The sequence below is a fragment of the Benincasa hispida genome, chromosome 2 (assembly GCF_027475165.1).
Source record: "Benincasa hispida cultivar pf3 chromosome 2, pf3_genome.v1.1, whole genome shotgun sequence".
Lineage (NCBI taxonomy): Eukaryota > Viridiplantae > Streptophyta > Magnoliopsida > Cucurbitales > Cucurbitaceae > Benincasa > Benincasa hispida.
The window spans coordinates 18,372,911-18,400,525 of NC_143479.1; the positions used below are offsets into that span (position 1 = coordinate 18,372,911).

At 33.4% G+C, this 27,615-nt stretch overlaps 2 pseudogenes; both read left to right on the forward strand.

The window, feature by feature from the left end:
- The first annotated feature begins 6,500 nt into the window (after positions 1 to 6,500).
- LOC120071994 (uncharacterized) lies at positions 6,501 to 19,368 on the forward strand (annotated as a pseudogene).
- A 942-nt stretch (positions 19,369 to 20,310) lies between these two features.
- Positions 20,311 to 22,728, forward strand: LOC150037701 (uncharacterized; annotated as a pseudogene).
- Positions 22,729 to 27,615: the final 4,887 nt, after the last annotated feature.

Consider the following 27,615-nt stretch of genomic DNA (forward strand, 5'->3'; position numbering starts at 1 on the left):
AGATAAGACTGCCAACAAGTTGTCGATACAAAGTGGGATCGTCGAGAGGGACACCATCAAAAAGGAAGGTGAACATTCGGATCCAGTGGTGTTGAGGAGGTTGTAGAGTCAGAAATACCAGAACGAGCCAATAGACCAGAGGCATATTTTGCCTGAGATAAGTAGTACCCATCAAAACGAGATGAAACCTAAAGGCTAAGAGAATAACTGAGGGGTCCCAAATATTTCATCTCAAAGTGTTTTCATAAATAACATTACAGTTCAGATATGGCTTCAGAATCATCACCTGTTATAATCATGTCATCAACATATAGTAGGAGGATAACAATATCATAAGGAGTCAGATGAGTGAATAGTACTGAGTCATGAGAGCTGAAAGTGAATCCCAATTTGGTGGTGGTGGAACTAAAAGGTACAAATTATGCTCATGGAGCTTGTTTCAATCCATATAATGCAAGACGGAGAAGATACACTTTTCTAAGGTGGAGAAGATGTGTCAGGTGGTGGTTTCATATATACTTCTTCAAATATGGTGCCATTGAGGAAGATATTTTTAACATCCATCTGAAGAAGGAACCATTGTTTAGCGGCTGCAACTGCCAAAAGACTGCGAACAGATGTCATTTGAGCAACAAGAGCAAACGTCTCATCGTAATCAATACTATATTCTTGAGAATAGCCTTTTGCCATAAGTCGAGCTTTATAATGTTCAACAGATTCATCAAATTGGGTTTTGATTTTATGGATCCACTTACAACCAATAGGTCGTTTGTCCGAGGGTAGATCAGCGTAGTCCCAAGTATGGGTCTTTTCTAAAGCCTGAAGTTCATCATTCGTTGCTTGCTACCAAAGAGGATTAGTACTAGCTTCTTGATAAGATGATGATTCGACTAAAGACATAATAGTGGAAAAACAATGATAGTCTTGGAGGTGATGGGGAGGTTCTCTTACCCGAGTGGAGTGACGAAGTGAGGTGATCGGAGCAGGTTCAGGTACAGCAGAGAAGATAGATGTTGATTCTAGGAGAGTAAAGATAGGAGCAGAGTGATCAAGCTCGGAGATGCTTAGAGGATCAAGAGAGGCTATATCATTAGAATTTAAGGTCGGGTTTGAGAAAGCAAGATCATAAAATGGCGAGTCAAACTCTGAAAAAAGGGTATTTGAAGGATCGGTAAAGAATGGTTGAGAACTGGTGAGAGAGGTATGGAAGGAGAAGAGTTTCGAAACATACGATGCTCCCAAAAAGTAATGTGGAGAGAAATACGTAGCATTTAGGGATAGGATCCCAACAACGAAAACCTTTATGCTTAGGTTCGTAGCCAAGAAAATAACATAAATGAGCACGAAGTTCAAGTTTAGTATGTTCATGAGGATGTAGGAGGACAAAACAGACACAACCAAAAACTTTAAAAGTGAGAGTAAGAAGAAAAAGCATCATAGAGACGTTCAAAAGAAGAGATGTTATGAAGAACTGGGGAAGGAAAACGATTGATGGTGTGAATGCAAGTGAGAGCAACCTCACCCCAAAACTTCTCAGGGCAAGCAACAAGAAGTTGGACACAAACAGAATCCAAAATATGGAAATGTTTACGTTATGCGCAATTTTTTTTTTTATAAAGGTGTGAGGGCATGAGCCTGAACAAGATTGCCCTATTGAGTGAGAAAGGAGAGGAGAATGGGATCCTTATACTCCATTGCATTATCTATACAAAGGAATTTGATGGTATGAGAGAATTATGTTTGAACCAAATTTGCAAAAGTGATGTATAATTGAGATAAGGTAGAATGATGTTCCAAAAAATATATCCAAGTAAATCGAGAATAATCATCGATGAATAAAATGAAATATCGATATCCATTGACCATTGGAGTAGGAACGAGACCCCAAATGTCAGAATGAACTAAGCCAAATGGAATATCACAAGAGGAAGATGATTGTGGAAAAGACAAAGCGGGTTGTTTTGTAATCTTACAATTTAAACAGTCAAAGGAAGAAAATTTTGAAACATTATTTAAATGGCCAACAACAACTAACTTGTAATCGTCTCAGTTGAATACAATGACTAATTCTGATAGAACAACAACATTGAACTACTCGTGTCTAGCAAAACTCTTGAATATTTGCTTTCAACTCAACTCAAGATCAAAAAGAAGGGAAGAAAGGAAAGAATAACCCTTCAAGTTGAAATGAGATACACCAAATGAAGAAGCAAGTTGTTATTTATAGGTGTTAAACTTAGTAAATGTCCAAATTAAAAAAAAAATAGAGTCAAATAAATCAAAATTTGAAACTGTTATCAAATTTAACTCCATTGAGTTACTACTTAATCAAAATCAAACATATCTCATTCAAATAAAAGAAACTACAAAATTCACATATGGATTTAACATATGAAAGTTAAATTTGTAAATGAAACATCATCCAATTTGATTGTTATGATGTTAAACAACAATTAATTTTTCAATCTATACAAGTATCACTTTCAATTTTTTATACTAAGTAATCAATTAGAAATCAATTGCAAACATAACGACAAATTAAAAATAAAATTTAAATGTAAAAGATAAAACATGTCACATTTAAAATTTCAACAACTAAATTGAAAATAAATTCAAATGTGTTGTTTAAAAATGTTGAGAAATAAGGACAAATTAAGTTGATATGGTAATAATAACCAAAATGTATTGTGTTCTATATTTTGAGCAATAAATAAATAAATGATCACACCATACTTGCCTTTGCCGAATATAGAAAGAGTGTCGTCATTCGGATCGGGGATATTGCTGTGATGTGGCGATTTTTGTTGGAGAAAAATAGTTTTCGGTCGTTACTGTTAGGCGCGGCTCGTGAGGTACGGAGGTATTGACCAACCGACTAACGCCACCTGACACCATCATTTTCCATTTCTAAACCGACCATTAAAATCCACTCTACACATGTGCTTCTTGTCACACGTGTAACGATTTTTTTTTTCAACCTCATCCGTTGTGTTTTATAAAAGGTTTGAAAGATAGGAAACGAAAGGTAGGCCTTTTAAAACAAGGAATTTCATTATACGAGTGGAGAAGGGATACAAGCTCTTATTTGGTATAAAATTTTAATTAATTTATTAGAAGAATAAAATAAAATTAAGAAAAATAAGTAACTTTGAAACTATTTTTTAAAATATATATATATATATATATTTTAACAAATCATCCACATCTCCTTAAAAGGAAATACTCTTTTTTTTCGCCTACCAGCTTTACTAGTTTAGACAAAACTCAAATTAATACAAATAAGTTTATGATTAGAAGCATACCATTTAAGATGTTGAACTTGAAAGTTTGAGAAGAGGCTAGAGAAGCCTCCATTCCCCAAAAATCGATCTAGTCTCTTAAGAATAGAAGTACCATTCAAGTATCTATTTGACAAAGTAAATATCCTTGAAAATCCAAGATCTCAATGGTTCACATCTCTGAACAAGGCCATGGATGGATGTGCATGGTTAGCACTACCCTTTTGTTCACTCGCCCTGAAGAGATTCATTGAGGTCCCTTCCAAATTACAATCTAAAAATTAACTCACATGTCACCTTTTAATTTTGTTATTCAAGACACTCGTATAAGCCCATAAACTACCATTCTTACCCTCCCAACTTATCATGCAATCAATGCGACTTTCAGAAAACGATCAAATGTTCACATCCACTTCATCCTTCCACAACAACCCTAATCCACCATTCTTTTCATTACTATCTATTGAAAGACATCTATCAAAATTTAATCATCTTTTGGTATTTTCTTTAGTTTGAAAGCATTAGTTTCATATAAAAACAAAACTAACGGATTATGTCATTATATAATGTCTTTAAGATTTATGAACGCCTTCAGATTTCCCACATCCTAGACGATCGAACAAATGAGATTCATTGGGCTTTTGGTGGGACCTATCACAGGTCCTCACCAAAGAATCAAAAATAGAAATTAACCAACCACTCATATTTGTGCTTCTTTATCACAACATTAATAGTAGGTTCAACCTCATTGTGGGTCTTCCTTTTATGCTTCACTTTTTGAGTAAAACCTCCAACCTCTCATGCACCAAAACCATATGAAGCATATTCTCTCAAAGAGTGGCCAATGATACCACATGAGTAGAAAAAGTCGGGTTATTTTTTATACCTTATATAATACTAAACATCATCAGTATTAGTTATTTTTAACTTGTTGCCCATTTACAGTGGTTTTTAAAAGAAGGGTTATTTAACACACTGAAGAAAATTAAGCATGAGGATTTTCATGAGCAGTGGAAGAATCGTTCCAAATTCCATTCGAAATTGAACATAAACAGTTACAGTACAAGAATGGAAACTAATAGGTCATACACAACAAGAAATTACAGCATGCTTCCATAGAGTCAAGGGATAGAGTATGCATACCTTTGAAGAAACATTCTTCAAACTCCCTCGATCAATCTACAAGCGTCCACAGCAACACAACCCTCGAACGCAACGACCAGTGCAACACGATCACTAGTACGAATACAACAAACACAATGATCACGAACCCAACGAACGACCTTCGACTCCTCGAAACCAATCAAGTTGAGTGAGGACACCACCACAATAGTTACCTTGGTATTCTTGATGTAAGAATCCAGGAGTTGTGGGCTCCATATGGACTTGGTTAGAGGAAGAGCAGGAGGACAACGATCGTGTAGATGATCGAGCAAGTGGGAGATATGAAGCTATCTATAAGATGAAGCCCATTGGGAACATATGAGACCTGTATGCTAAGAAAGTATCCTAGCTGGCAAATTTTGCATTTGGGACTTTGACCAAAAGTGTTACTACAAATTTATCATTCCCAGTGAAGATTAAGTCATCTACGTAAACCAGTAAAAGAATAATAGAGAAGCCTTGTCGTAGATTAAATAGAGAGGAGTCTAACCTGCTAATCTAAAATTCGAAGCCAACTAAATAACATTTGAGCTCATCGTTCCAAGCGCGAGGTGCCTGTTTCAATCCATAGATCGCTTTATCAACTTACAAACAAACTGGGCTTTTGACGAATTATCATACCCAGGCAGCTATTACATGTATACATCCTCATTTAGTGTTCCATCGAAGAAGGTGTTATTGAAGTCAATCTATCTTAGAAACCAACCATTCGATACTGCAACGAACAAGACAATCTAAATTGTAGATGCCTTTGCCATAAGATTATAGGTTTCATAAAAGTCAATACCAAGGTTTTGATGAAACCCTTTTGTTAATATATATGGTTATTTAATTATTAGACTAATTAATTAAATAAAAAGTTATTTAATTAAATTAGAACTAAAATAGGAATAGGACTAGGAGAAGAGACTCACCCCTTCTCTCTATAAATAGGTCTTAATGGCCCATGTTTGTGACACAGTTGAATTGGGACTCACCCCTTCTCTCTATAAATTTAATTTCTTATAAAATAATTCTGAATCTGGGTTAGTCATTTATAAAATAATTGTCCATAAGGGACCTTGTCTAGGAAAGTTCTGTCTAGGCTAAGGTATTTAAGCTGACGAAAACGGAACATCTCTACCTGGGAACCGACTTTGAAGGTGAATTGGGCAAATATTTTATAAGCATACAATACGTGATTGACTTTGTTAAAAAGTTTAACAAATGAAGTCACATATTGTTGAAATATTCAACATAAACATTATACTGAGCAAATTAACAAAAACTTAGTTAAAATTAATTTGTTGGTTTTTACTAAGTTAATAAAATCATTTTTGTAAAATACTTAGTGTGAGGAAAAAGATATATACAATATGTCAATTTGGCCTCGAGGCATCTTGGGAGCATCCCCCTCCGGATGGTGTTTGTATGAGTCAATATCAAGGTGAATGGAGAGAGTATTTATAGTAAGTGGGAGAAGGATATGTGTCAACATGTCCTACGATCTCCTTCATTGGTTTGCATCATGAGACCTTCTTGCACGGCTTGGGAGCGTCCCCTTTTAGATGGTTTGTGCATTAGGCCAATATCAGGGGCAAACTTCAGAAATGGTTTCTAGATAGGATCACTTTAGTTTTTTCCCAATCGGTTTCTCCCTTTAGTTGGCTCATTGAGACAGAACTTTAGGGTCTAAAATGAAGAATTACACTTACAAGAAATTGTTAAGCAAGTTAATGATTTCTTGACCAAATTAGTGGTGACTAATTATTATAGGAATAAAAGTTATTCTGGTGTAATGATTGGTTGAGAAGTGTCTCAATTCAGAGAAGGGGTGACTGACCACCCTTCGGTGGTTTTTGTCCTAAATCATTGAAGCATCATTGAAAAAAGGAATACTTTTGGATTCATTATTAGTTTTTGTTAAACTGATTGGATAAAAATAAATTTTTGCATAAGTGTCTAAAATAAGTAATTTGTTTTATATCAATAAAAACGACTAGTGCTACAATGAACTTTCTTAGTGTTGAAATATTAATCGAACTCAATTACACAACTTGGAAAGAATTGATTAAAACTATGTTCGTGGTTAACAATCCTAACTTCGTCTTGACTGAGGAATGTCCTCCAGTTCCAACCCTTGATGCAACATCAAATGTTCATGATGCATACAAAAGGTGGACGAATGTCAATCTTAAAGCTCGAGTTCACATTTTGGCAAGCATATCTGATACCTTGGCCAAAAGATTTGAGAGCATGGTCACTGTACTTCAGATTATGCAATCAATGCAAGAGTTTTTTGAGCGAGTGTCCTCACAATTCAAGCGGGATAGGGTTGATATAGATGAAACCGGTAATGTCAGCTCCTTATTTGTACTTCGATAAAAAATGAATGTCAAGGGACAAATAGAGGAGGCAAAAATTGCTAACTCTAGCGAAGTTTATTAAAGAGATTTACCTCGGAGGAAAAATTTGGAGCTCATAATTAGGGTGTTCAAGTTGATCCCACTGCTCTCCAAAATAGGAAGAGATCCAATAACGGTAAATCTGATTTACTTGTCCTGGAGTCATGCTTAATAGAGAATAATGTTTATGACTAGATAGTTAATTCAAGGGCTACTAATCATGTATGTTCTTCCTATCAGTGATTTAATTCTTGGAGACAATTGGAAGTTGGGGAAATGACTCTTGGAGTTGGTACTGGTGAGGTCGTTTCAGCTGTTGCCGTGGGCATGCTTAAGTTACTTTTGGACAAGAAATGATATATGTTATTAGATGACGTATATGTAGTTCCTAATATGAAAAGAAATTTATTCTTTGTTTCTTATTTGATTGAGAAAAATTATTATCTCTCTTTCTCTGGAAGTAAGGTATTTATCTTAAAAACGAAATGGAGATAGGATTTGCTTCAAAAGAAAGTAACTTAGATGCACTAAGGCCGTTAACTACAAAGGTTGTCTTAAATACTGAAATGTTCAGAATGGCAACAACTGCTAAGAGACCAAGAATTTCTCTTAAAAACAATGCCTACCTTTGGCATCTAAGGTTAGATCACATTAATCTCAATAGGATTGAGAGATTGATGAAAAATGGACTTCTAAATAGTTTGAAGAAAATTCTTTTCTATATGTGAGTCATGCCTTGAAGGCAAGATGACAAAATGACCTTTTACTGGAAAAGGTTATAGAGCCAAAGAAGCCTTAGAACTTATACATTCAGACCTTTGTGGTATGATGAATGTAAAAACAAGAGGAGGGTATGAATAAATCTCTTTTATAGATGATTATTTAAGATATGGGTATCTATACCTAATGCAACACAAATCTGAAACACTTAAAAAGTACAAGAAGTATAAGTCTGAGTTTGAAAACTTGTTAGGTAAAAGATAAAAACACGATGATCTGATCGTGGTGGAGAGTATACGATCTTAATATTCTAGAACTATATGATAGAACATGGAATAACATCCCAACTCTCAGCCCCTGGTAACCTTAGAAAAATGGTGTATAAAAAAAAAAAAAGAAATAGAACCTTCTTGAACATGGTTTAGACTATGATGAATTATGCTCAACTTCCTGACTCGTAATAGGGATTTGCAATGGAAACTGTTGTTTACATTTTGAACAACATTCCATCAAAAAATGTTTCTGAATCACCTTTGGAGTTGTGGAGAGGCTGTAAATGTATTTTACGCCACTTAAGAATTTAGGGATGTCCAGCCCATGTGCTTACGACAAATCCCAAAAAGTTAGAATCTCGTTAAAAAAAAATATGCCTATTATTGAAGGAAACGAGAGGTAAGTACTCCTTTGATCAAAATGAAAATAAAGTATTTGTATCGACAAATGCTACATTCTTGGAGGAAGACCATAGGAGGAACCATAAATCACGAAACAAAATATTTTTAAGAAAAATTTCTGAAAGTACTACTGAAACTTCAACAAGATTTGTTGAAGATGATAGTACATCAACAAGAGTTGTTAATGTCGATTTATCTAGTTAAACTAATCTATATCAAGAGGTATGATTGCCTCGACGTAGTGGGAGGGTTATGAACCCACTTGTTCGTTAGTGAGTTTAACAGAAGCACAAAACGTCATTAATGATTATGTTAAGGATCTTTTGTCTTAAAAAAGACAATGGAAGATGTTAACAAAGGTGAATGGATTAAGGCTATGAATCTAGAAATGGAGTTTATGTACTCAAATTCTGTCTGGGAACTTGTAGACCAAACTAATAGGGTAAAACCTATAGGTTGTAAGGGATCTACAAGAGTAAAACAGGTGTAGATGGAAAGATGCAAACCTTCAAGACTAGATTAGTAGCAAATAGTTATACCTAGGTTAAGGGGGTGGACTATGAAGAAACTTTCTCTCTTGTTGCTATGATAAAATCTATCTGGAGTCTCTTGCCTATTGCCACATATTATGACTATGCGATATGGCAAATGGACGTCAAGATTGCCTTTTTGAATGGTAACCTTGAAGAGATAATCTACATGACTCAGCCAAAAGGATTCATAGTACAGGATTAAGAGCAAAAAGTTTGCAAACTCAATCAATCCATCTATGGATTAAAATAGACATCTAAATCTTGGAACACGAGGTTTGCGTTGTGGTCAAAACCTATAGCTTTAATCAAAATATTGATGAACCTTATGTTTACAAGAGGATCATTAATAGTTCAGTAGCTTTATTGGTGTTGTATGTGGATGATATCCTACTCATTAGGAATGATGTAAGTTTTGTTACCAAAATTAAGGAATGGCTAGTTGTTCAATTCCAAATGAAAGATTTGGGTGAAGCTCAGTATGTTCTACGGATCCAAATTATAAGGGATCGTTAGAACAAAATGCTAACCTTGTCTTAGCCATCGTATATTAACAAAATTTTTGTCAAATATTTGATGCAGAATTCCAAGAAAGGTTTACTACCTTTTAAGCATGGAATTGTTCTTTCTAAGGAATAGTGTCTTAAAACATCTCAAGAGGTTAAGGAGATGAGACGGATTCCTTATGGATTTTCAGTAGGTAACCTTATGTATGTCATGCTATGTACTAGGCTCAATATCTACCATGCAGTGGGAGTGGTCAGTAGATATCAGTCCATTCCAGGATTTGATCACTGAACAGCGGTCAAAGTCATTCTCAAGTATCTTAGGAAAATGAGAAGCTATATGCTTGTATATGGTGCTAAAGATTTGATCCTTATAGAATACACTAACTCTGGTTTTCAGACTGATAAGGATTCCAGGAAATCCACATCAGAGCTAATGTTCATTTTGAATGGAGGAGCTATAGTATGGTGGAGCATAAAAAAAGGATGCATTGCAGATTCCACAATTGAGGCAAAATATATAGCTGCTTATGAAGCTATTAAGGAAGTTGTGTGGCTAAAATTTTTTTTGGCAGATTTGGAAGTTATTCCAAACGTGACTTTACTTGTCACCCTTTATTGTGATAATAGTGGTGCAGTGGCAAACTCCAAGGAGCCTCATAGTCACAAACGTAGAAAGTATATAAAGCACAAGTATCATCTCATTAGGGAGATTGTGCACAAGGAGATGTGATTATCATACAGATTTCTTGGGAGCACAAAATTGCTAATTAATTTACAAATCCCTTCACGGCTAAAGTTTTTTTAGGGTTACTTGGAGAGTATGGGTCTACGAGATATGAGATCCTTAATCTAAGGCAAGTGGGAGATGTTTTTGGGTATATTGTATGCCTTAGTTTATTGTATTCAATTTGATAATGTACATCCCATTTTTGGTATTTAATACTCTATACTCCACTTACTCGTTTTAGGACAAGTGAGAGATTGTTGGAGTTAATGTCCTAAATCGAGTGTATTTTGTAGTTTGTAAAGACAAATTATATATCTAATAAAATAAGAGGTATTTTATTAATGTTTAAATTTCATTAATTCAATCCAACAAGCTAAGATCCAAAGTTATTTTATGAAACTTAAATATGTATGTAGAGACATACAGGTGGATCATGTTTAATTAATAACTTAAATGGTCTATAAGTAGATGGATAAGGTTGGGTACCTTATCTTGATGATACTACGAATAAGACATGCTTTGTAGATGTTACAATTGTTGTAAAGTGAAACAAATGATCTGATTTTGATCATTCATATCGAGACATACGAGCGGGGGTATTCTATACAACATATAAGACTGGACCGTGAAGAATTTGGGAATCTCCAAAGGTAAGGTTTAGCTCTTCCCTCTTTTCTTCTCTTAAATGCATGTTAATCTTGATTTTTTATCCATTGTGATATTATTTTTATACCGTATTTATATAAAATCGAAAATAAAATTGCAAGGCGATCACACACTTCCGCTTGAGATTTGATCCCTTCGTCGAGACCCTTGATGGGCCAAGGTAAACACATCTTTCACTGTGAAACTCAGACCTGTGAGAGTTATATGGCTTCAAGTTGGGATAACACGTGCACCCAAATACCCTAAGATGAGACAGGTTTAGAGATTTGTTGAGAAGACGTTCACTTGGAGACTTGCCCTGAATTACAAAGGGGGGTAACATATTAATTAAAAAGACTGCATGTTGAAAGACAAACCATCAGAATTTCAGTGGCATAGAAGCCTGAACGAGAAGAATGAGTCAATTTCAACCACATGATGGTGCTTTCTTTCTACTCTTCCATTCTCAGCTGAAGTGTGGGGACAAACAATAGAGCTTGGATGCCAAGACTACGACAAATTTGCACAACCGGTTTATATTTTCCTCCTCCATCCATTTGCAACATCTTAATTGGCCTCTTAAATTGAGTGTGAACAAAAGCATGAAATTTCTTAAATGCCACGATTGTATCACTCTTTTGTTTTAATGGAAACAACCAAGAGAATCTGCTACAATCATCCATAAATAGGGTGTAGTATATGTTGGTGTTGACAATCAACAAGTGGAAGCAATCAGGATCTTAAGCACTCTAATTCCATTAGTTTTAGCATCCAAGTAAGCATGTTCACATTAAGAAAATAGAGTTTCTAAAGTATACCTTGAAGGGAACCCATGAAGGTCCCTGTGCAAAAATGTGGGATCAATCCCAATTTTGTTTTTCATAGAACTTTAATTTTACAGAACAAAAACAAAAATTATGCATTATCAATCTAAAATTACAACATGCTGATTACATAAAAAATAGGGAAGAATATGGCTTAGCCTTGAAGAACACATTCTTCGCCTAATTCCCTTGATCCACGATCACAAACACTTCGATCTGGATCTTGAATTCGAAATCCCAGAAAGGTCACCACCACTTGAAAATCCTCTGTATTCTCTTGGGATTGAGAATTCAAGCAAGAGTTGTGGGCTTTGCTTGAATTCTAGAGAGGGAAGAGAGGAGGAAGAAGAAGAACCAATTTCTTCTATGTGGAATTGGAAGAGAGCCAAAGGGAGAGAGATTCCATTTTGTTCACTCTCTGTGTAAACCTGAAAAAAAAAAATCTCTCTCCACTACCTCCTCACACGTCTAGTTAGAGAGAAAATTGAAAGGTGGGAGTTAACTCTCTCTCGTTAATTAAATTAAATTAAATTTATTTAATAATTATATACACACACACACAATATATATTATATCAAATATAACACATAACCTATAGTTTTTTATATTTATCAAATACAATATAATCTATAGTTTTATTTCTCTCAATTATTTATGATATTTAATATAAATCACATTTATACTAAATTCAATTATATGAATCTCATCCATATAATTAGTATTTGAATCATATTCAAATGTTTAATTCTTGTCTTTTATAATGTATCAAATACATTATATTAATTGTATAACATATAACTAATTTTAATTAATTATATCATATATAATTAATTCTCTCAATTAATTTGAATAATTCAAATTAATCCAAAAATAATTCTTAATAATCCCTATAGTTACAAAGGGGACCTTATGAACCTGTAGATTGAAGCTCCAATGGTACTTGGATAATTAATTTAAACTCTTTAATTAAATTACTCAACATCCACTATAACAAATTTTTTTTTTTATAGCCTTTCATTATAGTATTTTTTTTTAAAAAAAATAGCTACTAAAAAGGAGAAAAAAGCCGGAAGATAAAAAACATAAAATTTTACCCATGCACACGCTTCAAATTTTAGAATTACTCCACCATTTTGAGCTCAAAACATAATTTTTTTTTCCATTTCTCCATCATTTTGGTTTCTCTCCCAAATTCACATATTTCTAGTCTTCTTCTTCGATTTTGAGGCACTTCGCGATCCAAGCCCCATCCTCATCTACTTCAAGACTCGACGTCATCACTTCTCTCGGCTCGGCAACAGTGATAAGGCCTTTGCCTCTGCCGTCTTGACTCTATTTCTCCTTGCTCAGGCTCTTCTCGATCGAATTCGATTGAGTTCTCCTCGCTCAAACTCGCCTCGATCGAGTTCTCCTCGCTCAAACATCAAGTTCTTCTTAATCGAGTTCTCCTCGCTCAGACATCGAGTTCTCCACGCTTAGACCATCGAGTTCTCCTCGCTCCTCGATTGAGTTATCCTTGCTCAGACTTTCCATGATCGAGTTCTCCTTACTCAGACTGCCCTCGATCAACTTCCATCAAGTTTTCCTCGATGAACATCTAGTTTCCTCGCTCAGACTCTCCTCGATCAATTTCTCAAATTTTTGCACTTGACTTCGACTTTTCCTCACAGACTCTCCTCGACATCGAATTCTCCATCATATTCGACTTCTCCTCTTCAATTTCTCCTTCTTTGGAGCTCTCCAAACGAAAGAATGTGAGCTCACATTTCTTATCAGCATTACCAAAGGTGAACTTCAATTACTTCTTCCTTTTTTTGGGGATTTTGTGTTCTTGCTTTTTCTTTTGAATGTTGTGAAATAGCTTTTAAGGATTCTATATATGTGAGATAGCTCTTGAGGTTTTCCTACCATTAACACCTTTTTGAGTAAGAGTTTTGATTTTAGTTTTGTTCTTGATCATATATATGACTTTCACTCTTTCATGATTTGAACATTAAAATTAATGGTATGTTGGAATCTTGATTAATTTGTTGATTATGTGTATTTTTGTTGATTTGAGCTTTGTATCACTTAAGACGATGTTAAGTCTATTTGTAACTCGGATTTGTAAAAGCAAAATAAAGTAATTTCTTGCTTGTTAGTGACTTTCAAGACTTATTTGTATGTTGTATTGCGTGGGTTTGATTAATATCATTTATGAATCTCGTTATCTAGTATATTGTATTTCTTTAGTGAAGGTTAAATGCTTTTGTGTCTCAAGTTTCTAAAATATTCCACATTTGTAACTCTATTTTATGAACTTTGATTTAATTGTAATATCAGGATTTGTGTTCTCTCTTTTATAGCATCGATTGTACATTTGATATCATGATAAATAAAATTTTCATTCCTAGTTTTGGATTGTAAGTAGGAGGTATGTTATTGTGGTTATTGTTATTGTTAGATTTTGCTTCCATTTTCCCCCCTCTGAATGTTTTTTGAATGTCTTTTGGTTGTAAAACTAGTATATATGTGAAAGTTTGATTTGGAAGGTTGTGGCTGGATTAATTTTTTTTTTATCCATTTTTCTTTCTATCAATATTTTTCACTGATTTACTTTTTCTTTACTCTTTTCTTTGTATATCTCTTTTCATATTTATTTTCTAGAAGTATGTCATCAAAAAGTTCAGTGAAAAATTAAAGCAAAATAGTCGTTGATTTCACATTCTCACCTTCTTCAGAGACAACATATTTGAGAGTTGTAAGGTGAACACCTTTCACATACTCTTCTCTTTTATTAATTTGAAAATTTTTGTCCTCCTTTGTTTCCTTTATATCTAATTTCAATCTATTTTGAGTTAAATGAGTTGATCTCATAGAGAGAAGGGATTAAAACCCAAATGGCAGAGACATTAATGCTACATATAGAGAGAATTTTATGTAACACAAACATTCCCATTTTGCCATTAATGGCCACAAAAGTACTACTCAAAGTTATAATTGTTAAGAGAATTTAGAAGGAAAGAAAAGAAGAAAAATGTCAGAACTTTTTAGTTGGCCATTAATTTTTATGGAATTAGGTATTGTATCTTAGAAGGTTACACATGGAGTTTGGGTCTGTTGCCCTGTTTTACCACATTTATGTATGAGTTTGGTTCGGAGGTTTCCATTGGGGAATTTCGTGTTATAGGGTTTTCATTCTAATTTATGGGGTTTTCTAATTTTAGCCATTGAAGCCTTTATTGTGTAGTGATTTTGTTTTGGGATTTGTGAATAAAGGCTCTTGTTGTTGCTCCCAAAACACTTCTATTATTGATTTAGGATTTTGGATTGATTCAAGTTTGAATGAGTTGAATTCATATGGATTAACATACTACAACACAAATCAAATACATCAAAAATCAAATATTATATAATAATATTTTCCCAATATTATTATATAATAATAGTTTTCCAAGTGTTAGATGACAAATTTGTAATGATGTTATGATTAAATATATCAACCTTAATTACTTTTAATTTTTGTTAATAATATTGTTGCTTGATGAAAAGAATTTTTAGGTCATCACAAGGAAGAAAATTGTATGTATAAGTTATCCTGATTAAAAAAAAAAATTCTAGATGATTAAAAGAATAAAAAATCATAAGGATATGTTTTCATTGTGATCATTTGACTTTCATAGAATTGTTCAGACAATAAAGTTCTTGAAAATATTTTCCTTTTATATTGTCTATGAAATATCTAACTTGAGAGAAATAGAAGGGGTCTAAAAGGTGAAAATGGCTCTTAAGAAGAGGTTTGAACCTTGGCTAAAGATCACTGCTTCCTTTTGGATTTTTATGGCTCAAGAGTACAATAATTTCAAAATAATCTAGTAATTATCCTTTCTCTGATCCTTTTGAATGACATGCTTCTTAAATATATAGTTTGATAGCATTTTGAAGATCCATGTCAAGTTTTGAAAAGCCTATATATACTATTTCCATCTATTGGTTTCTTGGTTTTGTTATTTACATTTTAGGAGCGTTCTATAGGCGCAACACTTCTATAGACAATTAGAACTGTTCATCATCCCGTGCAACACTTGTCAAACAAAGAATTTGATTACATTGTCTAGGTCCACCTTTATCTTTTATAATCAATATATTTGGATTCTATCACAATCTTTGAACGTTTAATTCCTTGTTACTTCACCATCCCACTTTAGGATGCAAGGCCTATGAATTTTATTAGGTTAGCTCATTGAAAATTGATATTATCTTTTCTCAAATAGTGTTTAGTGACTAAGTCATTGGCGATTGAACTGATCATCCAAAGAGATTACCAACACCTTGAAAATGTTCAACAAAGATTGGGTAAATCTAAATAGGTATAAAAGTAACTAACTATTAGTTTTGAGTTAATTTTTTGATGCATACTTAACAAAATTGACTTTGTCTAATAGTGGTAGTAATGAATATATGGAAGGAGAATGGAATTTTCTATCAGAAGTGAAGAAAAGGAAGTCAAATGCCAATAAAGTTTTGTGCCCATGTAAAGAATGTAGAAATATGAGACATTGTGATTTGCAAATCATATATGAGTACTTGGTCATTAAGGAAATTGATCCTACATATAATATTTGGTATCAACAGGGAGAAATATATGAAGGGGATGAAGTCCATAATTAAGATAATGATAGTTTTATGTTTGAAGCAACAAATTTCTATGAAAGCACGCATATGGGAGAAGATGACAACATTAATGACCATTCTACTTCAAGGAAGGAAAACAATTTTTCTCAAAAGGTTTAAGAGGCAAATACTCCATTGTATGCAAGTTGTACAAAGTATACGAAAATGTCAACAATTGTAACATTGTATAAACTAAAAACTTTTAGTGGTTAGTCAGATACAAGCTTCACCAGCCTTTTAGGGCTTTTGCATGACATGCTCCCAATAGATAATGTTATTCCAAGATCTATTTATGAAGTTAGAAAATTATTCAAGGAATTTGATTTAGGCTACCAATAAATTCATGCATATGTTAAGAATTGTTGCCTATTTAGAAATGAGAATGAAAAGTTAGAAAGTTTTCCTCATTGTGTGACTTCACAAATCAAACAAGGTGTTCCTGCGAAGGTATTGAGATACTTTCCTATCATTCCACGACTTAAAGGAATGTTTAAAATAAATGAAGTTAGTGAAAATTAACGTTAGCATTGGAACCATAAAAGTACTGATGGAAAAATCTGACATCCAGTTAGACTTTGTTACATGGGAAACAACTGATAAAAACTGGCCTGAGTTTTCTATCGATCCACGCAATATAAGGTTAGGCCTTGCTACAGATGGGTTTAGCCCATTCTCCAATTTGAGTAGTTGATACAGATGTTGGCCAGTCATGCTTGTTACGTACAACTTTTCTCCTTGGTTATGCATGAAAAAAGAAAATATAATATTGACATTGTTGATTCCTGGCCCTAGTCAACTAGGAAATGATATTGATGTTTATTTACAACCTCTTGTGGAAGATTTACAACAACTATGGAAAGGAGTATAAGTTTATGATATTGTAAGTAACAAACATTTCAATTTGAGTTCAATTCTTATGTGGACTATAAATGATTTTCCAGAATATGAAAATTTTATCGGATGCTCCACAAAAGGTAAATATGCATACCAAATTTGTGGAGATAATACTCATTCTTATTAGTTGAAACATAGTAAAAAAAAAATTCATATATGGATCATAGACGATTCTTATCAAGGGCTCATCCATATTGGAGAAAAAAAGCATAGTTTGATGGGAAAATAAAAGAAGAGTTACCTCCCAAAATTGCAATAAGTAGTGCAATTTATGCTCAACTTGAAGATTTTGATAATTATTGGGAGAAAGGTGAAAAGAGAAAGAGCAAGAGTCATAAAGAATCGTGAAATCAAAGGTGGAAGAAGCGATCAATTTTCTTCGATATACCATATTGGAAGGTTAACGAACCCTAAGTTTACGGTGTATTTTATTGAGTCTCAAATTATTAAGGTTCAAACTAGACCATTAACGATTTGAAACTTTGATTGTGTAGGAATTACCAATATGCCATAACTTGGATGTCATACACGTGGAGAAGAATGTATGTGAAAGTATTCTAGGTATACTATTAGATATAAATGGAAAGACAAAAGATGGAATTAATGCAAGAAAAGATTTACAACTTTTGAAAATTCGCCCTGACCTACATCTTCAAGAATGAGGAGGGAGAACTTACCTACAACCTGCTCCACACACATTGTCGAAGTCTGAGAATAAATTATTTCATTCAAGGTTATACAAACTAAAATTGTTTGATGGATAGAGTTCAAACATTTCAAAGTGTGTATCATTAGATGAATGCAAAGTGATGGGGTTGAAGTCTCATGATTATCATGTGTTGATGTAACAACTTTTATTTGTGGTGCTTAGAGGCTTGCTTCCGAAGGGTCCAAGACATGCAATATATAGGCTATGTTCATATTTCATTAGATTTTTCCAACGTATAATTAATAGAGAGGTTATGTTAGAGCTTGAAAAAGAAATGGTGGACATTTTATGTCTCCTTGAAAGGTACGTTCCACCTTCATTTTTTGATATAATGACACATTTGATTATTTATTTGGGTTGTGAAGCTTGTATATGCAGACCTGTTTAATTCCATTGGATGTACCCATTGAAAGGTGACTGTTTTACTTTTGATATATTGATAACTGTGGTCTTCTTTATACTAATAACAGATAATCTAGATATATGAAGATATTGAAAGGTTATGTACGGAAAAAAGTACGACTAGAAGGGTGTATTGCAGCATGATACTTAGCTGATGAATGTGTCAGATTTTTGAACAAATATTTTAAACAGTCAGTTAAGGTAGTGAATAAACAACATCGTAATGAAGATTACCAAAATGATGTCATACTAGAAGGTCATCCTATATCTTCTGGAACTCCATTTGTATTATCCGATTATATATTTGAGAATGCACATCGATATGTCCTATTCAATACAGTAGAGGTGGAACCATTTATCGAGTGAGTTATTTTGTATAACAATATTACTTAGTTTAATTTAAGTTTAATTTAAGACTATTATTTAATGACAACTTATTTGGGTAGGATGCATATGAATGAACTCATGGTCTTAGATAAAAGACTGGCAAAAGATTCTAATCTACTTTGGAAGGTTCATACAAAACAATTTCCATCATGTTGAAATCCAAGGTAATACTAACTATTTAATAACGAATGAATATTTAAAACCATAATATACTTTCACTAACAAGTAGGTATGTTTATTCTTACCAAATTGAATTAGATTCGTCTATTGAAAGTTACTCTAACTTGTTAAAATGGCTTACAAATGGGCCCAGAAAAAATGTTATGTCTTACACTGGATACACCATAAATGGGCAAACATTTCATATAAAGAGTGTTTAAAAATCAACCCAAAATAGTGGTGGTGTTGTACATACTAGAACATTATGTAGATCCAATGCAAAAGATCAATCTCAACTTGTGAACCTAGATCCTTACTATGGGGTGCTACAAGAAATTATCTTATTAGATTATTATGTCTACCAACTTCCAATCTTTTGATGCAACTGGGCAATGTTTGTAATGGAGTAAAAGTCAAGAAAGGATTCACTCTTGTTAATTTACATCAAAGCCAAAGAATATTTGTTCGGGACGCTTTCATCTTTTCCTCGCAAGCCAAATAAGTGTTTTATGATAGAGAACAAGACACCTCAAGTTGGTATATCTTATTAAAAGCACCACCAAGAGGATTTCATGACTTGAAGATGTACGATGAGAATTATAATGGTATTATGGTTAGTAATGAACAAATTCGTAGTGTGGAAATTGTCGCTGACGAAAGTGATGAGCTTACTTATGCAAGACAAGATTGCGAGGGCGTTTTGATTTGAGGAGTAGTTTGATGCATTGTCCAAATGCTTGTTTATGATTGTTATACTTTAGAATATTTATTTTGTAAAGGTGCTTTGATTACATGATCTAACCTTTGTTCTATAAAGGCTTTTTAACCACTTCGAAAAATATGATATATTGATGTAAGTTATTTACTATCAATTAAATTTCTTCATAACTTTGTATCAATATCGATGTGTATGTCATTGAATAAGCCACCTCCACTATAGTGAGATCATGAATGATAGTAAATATTTATATTGTAAAAAGAGTTTATTATTTTTTTAGAATATGACCCCTATTGATTATTTATTAATGATTTAGGTTGAGATGAAGGGAAACATGCTACCACCTCAGACTATACAACACATACAAGATACCTTGGAACTAAAATCAAAAGAAAAAAAAAAAAAAAGGTCTCTATGAAGGAAGATTTGTAGTGATGAAATGTTGCATGACCACCAAATAGAAGAGGTAGAGGTGCAGAGGAAAAAATAAAATTTGTGTAACCATGATAATGATAGTTTGCCTCTTCCGAATGACCTCCCTGAATATTTCTCATCCAATCCTAATGAGAAGACAACTAAATGTAATCCTATTTCAATTCCTACATTAGATTCACCGGGTGCTCAAACAAGATTAGCAATTCATAGGAAAACAACAACTTATAATATAAACAGACTTGAAAATGAAGATCATATAGTCAATGAACCCCCATCTGAAACAACGACTCTGCCAAAAAGAACAAGGGGCCCTACAAAGATGAAGACAATAGCCGTTGATAAACAATCTAGAGTGAACCTTGTTTTCAATGAATATGGACTACCCATTGGGGATGAATAAGTAGGATTAGCTTCATTTCTTGGTCCACTAGTGAGAGAGGTTGTACCAGTGAATTTAGAGAATTGGAAGAAACTACCTACGAGGTTAAAAATAGTCTTATGGAAATCTATCCAGGTATAAAGTTACTTTATTTCATTTATATAATTCAAATTGAACGCATATATCATTATGACTTACTACTAACTATTCATAAATTTAGTCAAGGTACAATATAGATGAAGATTGGCAAAAACATTTTTTTTTTTTCAAAAAGATGGGTAGATTATAGAGGGTTGGAAAATCTCGTCCAGTGAAACAAATTCGAGATGCCCCAACAAAGGATGCACTTTTGAAGCTAACGTCCGATTATTTGTAATCTGTAGATGACTGGATGGACTTTGTGAGTGAAAAGACTAGTGCAAATTTCATGGTATGAAAATCTTTACTTCATAATGTGTATATTTACAGTTTCCTATTATTACTTTGATAAAAATATTGAATGTCTTCTACTTGAGTAGTTGAAAAGTGAAGAATACAAAACCATGAAGAAAAAATAGCTCCCACATATGTGTGTTTGGCTAAAGAGATGGTAAACATTATTATTACTATATTTCAATTTTGCTTTCATATTGTATGTGAGTTCATTTTTTTAATCTTATTTTGTAGAAAAAAAGTAGTTCAAATCCAACTTCAATCACAAGCATTGCATTATGGACTGCACACAAAAAGGACGGACAGGCGGTGAATGCACAAGTTGCTGAGGCACTCGTATATTTTCGCATGCACAAAAATTTATAAACGTTGACTTTTTTTGAAAATGATATTTTTAAACTTTACTATGTTCTTTTTTTGAAAAGTTGTTAAGAATATACTTTGTTGGTATAATTAGCTTATGGAGTTTGTGAACTTCTATTGAAGAATGATTTGATTGAAGTATATTATGTTTTGGGGGAGGGTTGAAAAAGTTTATGAGCATTGACTTTGTTGGGATATTATGCTTATAGAGTATGTGAAATTTGTTTGAAAGTGATATCTTTAAACATTACTATGATCTTTTTCTTAAAAGTTTGTTAGGAATATACTTTGTTGGTATAATTAGCTTATGGAGTTTGTGAACTTCTATTAAAGAATGATTTGATTGAAGTGTATTATGTTTTGGAGGGGAGGGGGGAGGGTTGAAAAAGTTTATGAGCATTGACTTTGTTGGGGTATTATGATTATAGAGTATGTGAAATTTGTTTAAAAGTGATATCTTTAAACATTACTATGTTCTTTTTCTTAAAAGGTTGTTAGGAATATACTTTGTTGATATAATTAGCTTATAGAGTTTGTGAACTTCTATCGAAGAATGATTTGATTGAAGTGTATTATGTTTTTTTTTTTTTTTTTTTTTTTTTTTTTTTTTTTTTGGGAGTTTGAAAATGTTTATGAGCATTGACTTTATTGAGATATTATGCTTATAGAGTATGTGAAATTTGTTCACTACTATGTTCTTTTTCATAAAAGGTTGTTTGGAATATACTTTGTTGGTATAATTAGCTTATGGAGTTTGTGAACTTCTATTGAAGAATGATTTGTTAGTAAAGTATTATTGAAAATGTGAGATTAATATTATATAATTTCGCATATACTTGTTACTATGAGCGAATTGAAAAAACTGAGGCACAACTAACATGGTTGATGATGCTTTGAGTAAGGTTCTTGGCCCTGACCATGGTCATGTAAGAGGATTTGGGTTTGGTGTGACTCGTACAAAACTATCTCTCTTGTCTCAACAAGATAACAAGTACAAGGTTCTTGAAAAAGAATATTTGAAGATGAATGAGGAAATGATAGAAATAAAAGTAAAGAAAGATGAAATGTTAGAAATGAAAACAATTATGTCATGTTTTATAAAGAAACAGGTAATCTTTTTTCTTTAAGTCACTTGCATTCATTTTTTTAAAACTTTTTTGTTTCATATGAAATTATCGTAGGTTGAACCAAGTGAGGAACTTTCAAATGCTACTACAAGTGTACCTAAGGCAACAAATATTCCTTCAACTTTTCTAATATCAGCTCTATCGGTAAATTTATTAGTAATGTGATGAGAATTATTCTTGATTTCATTATTATCTTATTCTAATATCTCATATTGTAATTTTGATAGAGTATCAATAAAAATTGTCAAATTAAGTGAAAGTTATTAGATTGGTATGACTCAGGAGAGATTGTTGCAGAATGACGATGGTCTTCTAATGATCCAGCTGCTCTTGTTCATCACATTCCTATTGGTCCACATGCAGTTAGAGTATGGGTTGATATATCAAAGAAACTCGATGCATATTTTTGGAGGCCTACATCTGAGATGACATGTATTGAAAAAGCTTTGGGCAGTACAGTTGTGTGGCTATTTGATAAAGTGATTATTTTTATGTTATTTTCTAAGCTTATTTATCTACATTTATTAAAAATTTTCTATATTTGTTTAATATTCACTGTTGTTGGTATATACAAAATCGTACATTAATATAAAGTTTGTAGATTTGTGTAGGTGAATGAAATGATACCTTACCAGAGGAAAAGAAAACCAACAATGACAGCTCAACTACGTATTTTTTAACACTTGGTGAATTTTGAACACTTTATATTTTGAGGGCTAACTTATATTGTTGGTGTGGTCACTAAATACTTTATCTAGCTTGTATCATTTAGACACAACTTTATTCTAGGAAATTATCGAATATTTTATTTTGTAATGTTAATAGATTATGAATGGAAGTTATTAGTATTTATTATGTTATGAAGTATATTATGTGCGTATATTTTAACTAAAATTGAGTACTTGAGCTAAAATTTATCAAAATCTAATTAATTAAAAAATTATTTTTGAAAAAAAAGTTACCTCTTTTATAGCCATGAGTTAAAGCTATAGAAAGATTTATATAGCAAAAAGGAAATGCCATTAAAAGGTTATTACAATAATTATAATAGTTGGAAATGATTAAATAACATTACTATAGCATAGAATTACAACTATAAATACTATATTATAGCGTTGGAAAAAAGGCGATTATATGTTAAAGATAACACATTATTGTAGCTATACAAACATATTATAGCTTTAATTAAAAAAACATTATCAAATGTTTTTATAGCATCGTATATAAGCTGTATCTTCATACTTTATAATAGCATCCATTATAGCTTTAAAAAAATGCTATAAAAAGTCCCAGACTTTTAATAACATGGGTTGTTAGGACTTTTGAAAACGGCTATAAAAAGTTTATTATAGCTTTTTTTCGTTAGCTATCGTATATGTTATTTCTTGTAGTGATCTACTAACTACCGGTCACTCCATTAAATATCGACAACTGCACTATTCGCATTACACATATATGTTTATGTCCATTGGATATAACCAATCAACATTCTTATGACCCTTCACAAATTGCTCGTAAGTACAGTTGGACAAAAAATACCGTGTTGCCCTTATAGTTACATCTAATTCCTTAAGTACCATTGATCCCTCTAATGAACAAAAAGTCATAGTTCAACTATGATCAAATCTCTTTAGGGTTAAGAGAGGGTGTGGCCACATTATTTAAGCCCTAGAATCAGCCCTTAAAAGTGTAATTTATCTACTTACCATGACATTAGGGAAAAAGTGAATTTTGTCTTATGTAGCTATGTTCCCAGCTCCACAATCAGACAAATCCGCAAAATGGTAGGCATATTGAGTTGGCAATCTTGCCACTCTCACCGATACAAATCAAAGGACTGCCTTTATAGCCAAGAGTTCATAACTCACTCAGGATTCAAATCATGCCACCTATGGTCATCCTAGTGAAATCTAAGTCTCTATTATTAACGGTGTTATATAATAAGACTAATCATTTCGTGGTCCAGTCTTATACAAACTCTTTGTATAGGATAATTTTCGTGATTCGTGATGTGCGCTAGGAGTGTATTATAAATAAAGATGGAAAACAAAGTTGATGTGAATGAAGATGAATAGTGAATAACTTTTCTAGGTGAGAAGATTGAGAAGATTGATCAAATGTACGATTTTATAAAGAATGAAAATGTCTTTACAAAGGCAACACTTAATCGCGTAAAATGATAAATGGAAATGAAGTGAAAAGAAAAGAGTCAAGCCGCAGAGTTCAATCTCTTATCCTCTTTGGCTTGATCTTAATGTGTGTACAACTAACTTTTAAATAAATGAATAAGAATTCTCTCTCGAGCTTGGTCTTCTACAATTCTCCTTGATCAACAATGACAGTGGTTCTTTCCTCCTGTGTTCTTCTTGCAGCAGCAAAACAACTATAATCTAAGCTTTAAAGTTCTCTGTCTATGCTATGCTCTATCTCCGATTGCAAGTCTCCCTTTTCAAACGCTGACATACTTGCAAGTGGTGATTTGACAGGAACAACACGAACTAATGTATCTTCTCTGCATTGGAATCCTTTAGACGCATTTGTTTGCGTTAATTGAGCATACGACACTGAGCGAATTTTATTGAAATCATGTGATGAGATGTGTTAGTGACGCAGTTTTGTCAAAAAAAAAAAATTTGTAAAGGCTAATAGTGTTTGAGGATTTCCATGTTTTTTCGTTTAAGATAAATGAGTTTTTATCATTAAGAATCCTGATTATTCCAACTTTTGAGAGACAATAACTTGTATTTCTACATTATCACATGCCCAAATTTTGAACAATGCTCATCCTCGAGTATTCCAAAAATAATTCTTTATCATCTCCATCATCTTAACACGCTGGCTTAACCTCTCATCGTGCTAACTTATAAGTATTAAGGTTGGCATTTGAAAAAAAAATACAAGTTTGTTCCTTCTAAGAAAAAAATGAATGCATCTTATTTCGAATGCAGCAAGTCTTTTGTCAGTGACTTCTTTTGTTTCCCAAAACAAGTTCATCTTTCTAAACTAGTAATGCGTCAGATGCAACTTTTATAAAAGATATTTTTTTAAAGATGTGAGTTGTTTTCAAGACCACCCATGCGTTGATTCAGGTGGCCCACCTTCATTTTGGCTTTTCCCCACGTGTCATGCGAGCATCTAACTATGGGTAAGTGCCCTTCACAACTGAACTCATATCTTAGCATTTATGTGTTCGAAGATGACAGTTTTTCTTAAGATAGATAGTGGAGTTGGGATGTATTGGTCTTGGATACTTAACTTCGTTTTGGCTTGCCCCCACGGGTGCCATGTGAGCATCCAACTTCGGCTAAGTGCCATTCCCAATCTTAACTCTTGTCAACTTGAATTTTTCTTTTATAAAGTGTTAATAGAGGAGTTTGCTTATTATGTCCAAATTGTTTTTATTTTTATTTTTATTTTTTACTTGATGGAAACGCATCAACTTATACCTCCATCACCCCCAAATTTTGGAGATCAGTAAGGTCCTCATTACTGAAAGAGAATTATAAAAAATGCTTTGAGATTTTCAAAATGAGGTTTGAGTTGAGGCTTGCACGCGTCAATGATAAAACATATGCTTGATTTTTTAGAAAAGTTCAAACTTGATTTTTCTTAACGCCTAACTCTAGACTTATAGGTTTTGCACTAGTAATATCACCAAGGTATTAAGTTAGAGCACAAGATAAGAAAACAATCAAGGAATCAAGAAAGGTATAGATAGGGCGAACGCAAGAATGAAAAATGAAATATTTCATTTAATACTTAAAGAACGCATTGGGATCACTCATACAAAACTAACTTCTACAAAAGATTAATTAAAATTCACAAAACACAAATAACAACCTCAAATTCCTTATTGAGCTAGCATGTCATCTCTGCGTTCAGATGCAGGGTCTTCATGCATAAAGCATAAAGGGTTAACCAGATGGGAAGGCAAACATCCCAATCAGAACTTGGTTAATTTACTATGTTGCATAATTGAACTGGTTCTGCATTCTATGAGTTTGTTGCTGCATATAATCCCTTAGTACCACATTCTGGCGCTGCAAGGTTGCCATCTACATGTGGAGTGCTTCCATAAATGCGATCAGTGGTTTCATTTGATCCCTAATGAACTCTTTCAGCTCATCCACGTTGGTATGCGCTGGAGGTGAGGCTTGGGTTTTACGTTTCCCCAACTGGGTCTTCTGAATGTTGTGCATTACTTGTTTCTAACCTAATTGGTTCATAAACGGTGGACGAAGGGATGAAGAAGGGCAGCGTTGGGGATTGTAAAGAAGAAGGGTAGGGGCTATGGGTCTCACCAACTTCATCTTCATTCGTGTCACCTTGATGCATCGGATCAAGTGGTTCATTGACTGGTGAGGGTAAAGTGTTGGGGATGATGTCCTAAACTCTCTTTGGGACCTGTAGTTTGTAAATACAGTTTTGAACAAACGCCTGTGATGTATAATATATGATATTTTCTTCACTTTTGTCTATGAACATTGGATGTTTTATTTGCTTTACCACAAACCAATAAACTAAGATCCCTGGTTGTGTAACTTAAGCATGTATGTGGTGGATCATGTCTTAAGTGATAACCAAAATGGTTTGTAGTATATAGATATAGGAAGGAAATCTTATCCTGGTAATGCTACGGATGCGGTCCGCTTTGTAAAATAGTTACAAGTGTTTTGACTTGCTACAGATGGTCTAATCCTTATCATTTATGTGAAGACATGTGAGCAGTGGTGTCCTATATAAAGGACTTTGTATAAGACCGGACCACGAAGTGTTATAGTCTCGTTATATAATGTCGTTCATGACAGATACTTCACTTCATTAAGATGACCATAGGTAACATGACCTCAATCTTGAATGAGTTGGGAACTCCTACCTTTGAGGGCGGTCCTTTGATTTGCATGGGTGCGAGTGGCCAGATTGTCGACTCAAACGTACCACTTTGAGGATTTGTCTGATTTGGGAGCTGGGAAATCAGCTACACAAGATGGAATTCACTCCTTCCCTGAAGCAGGAATTAGTAGATAGATTGCTTCCTTAAGGACTGATTCTGGGGCTTGAACGATGTGGCGCCACACACCTTCTCATGGCAAGAGAAGTGTCCACACATAGTAGGACTATGTTGTATTGTTCATTAGAGGGATCAGTGGTACTTAAAGAGTTAGATGTAACTATAGGGGAAAATGGTAAATTGGCCCAACTATATTTACGAACATCTGTGAAAGGTTATCGCACTGTTGATTGGTTATATCCAATGGAAACAGAAATATATCTATGGTGAGAAGAGTGCAGTTGTCGATCTTTAGTGGAATGCCTGGCAATTAACGGGTGGTGGTTCTCGTGGCTAAAGAGTTTAGTCAGCTATTCACGTACAGTTGAAGCTTCGAGCCATAGGTCCATAAGGTCCCCTTGGTAGCTCAATGGATTCAAGTTGTGAATCAGATTTTACGTCAATTTGAAGTGTTGAAATTGATAAGAGGGAGTTCGATTATATATGATATG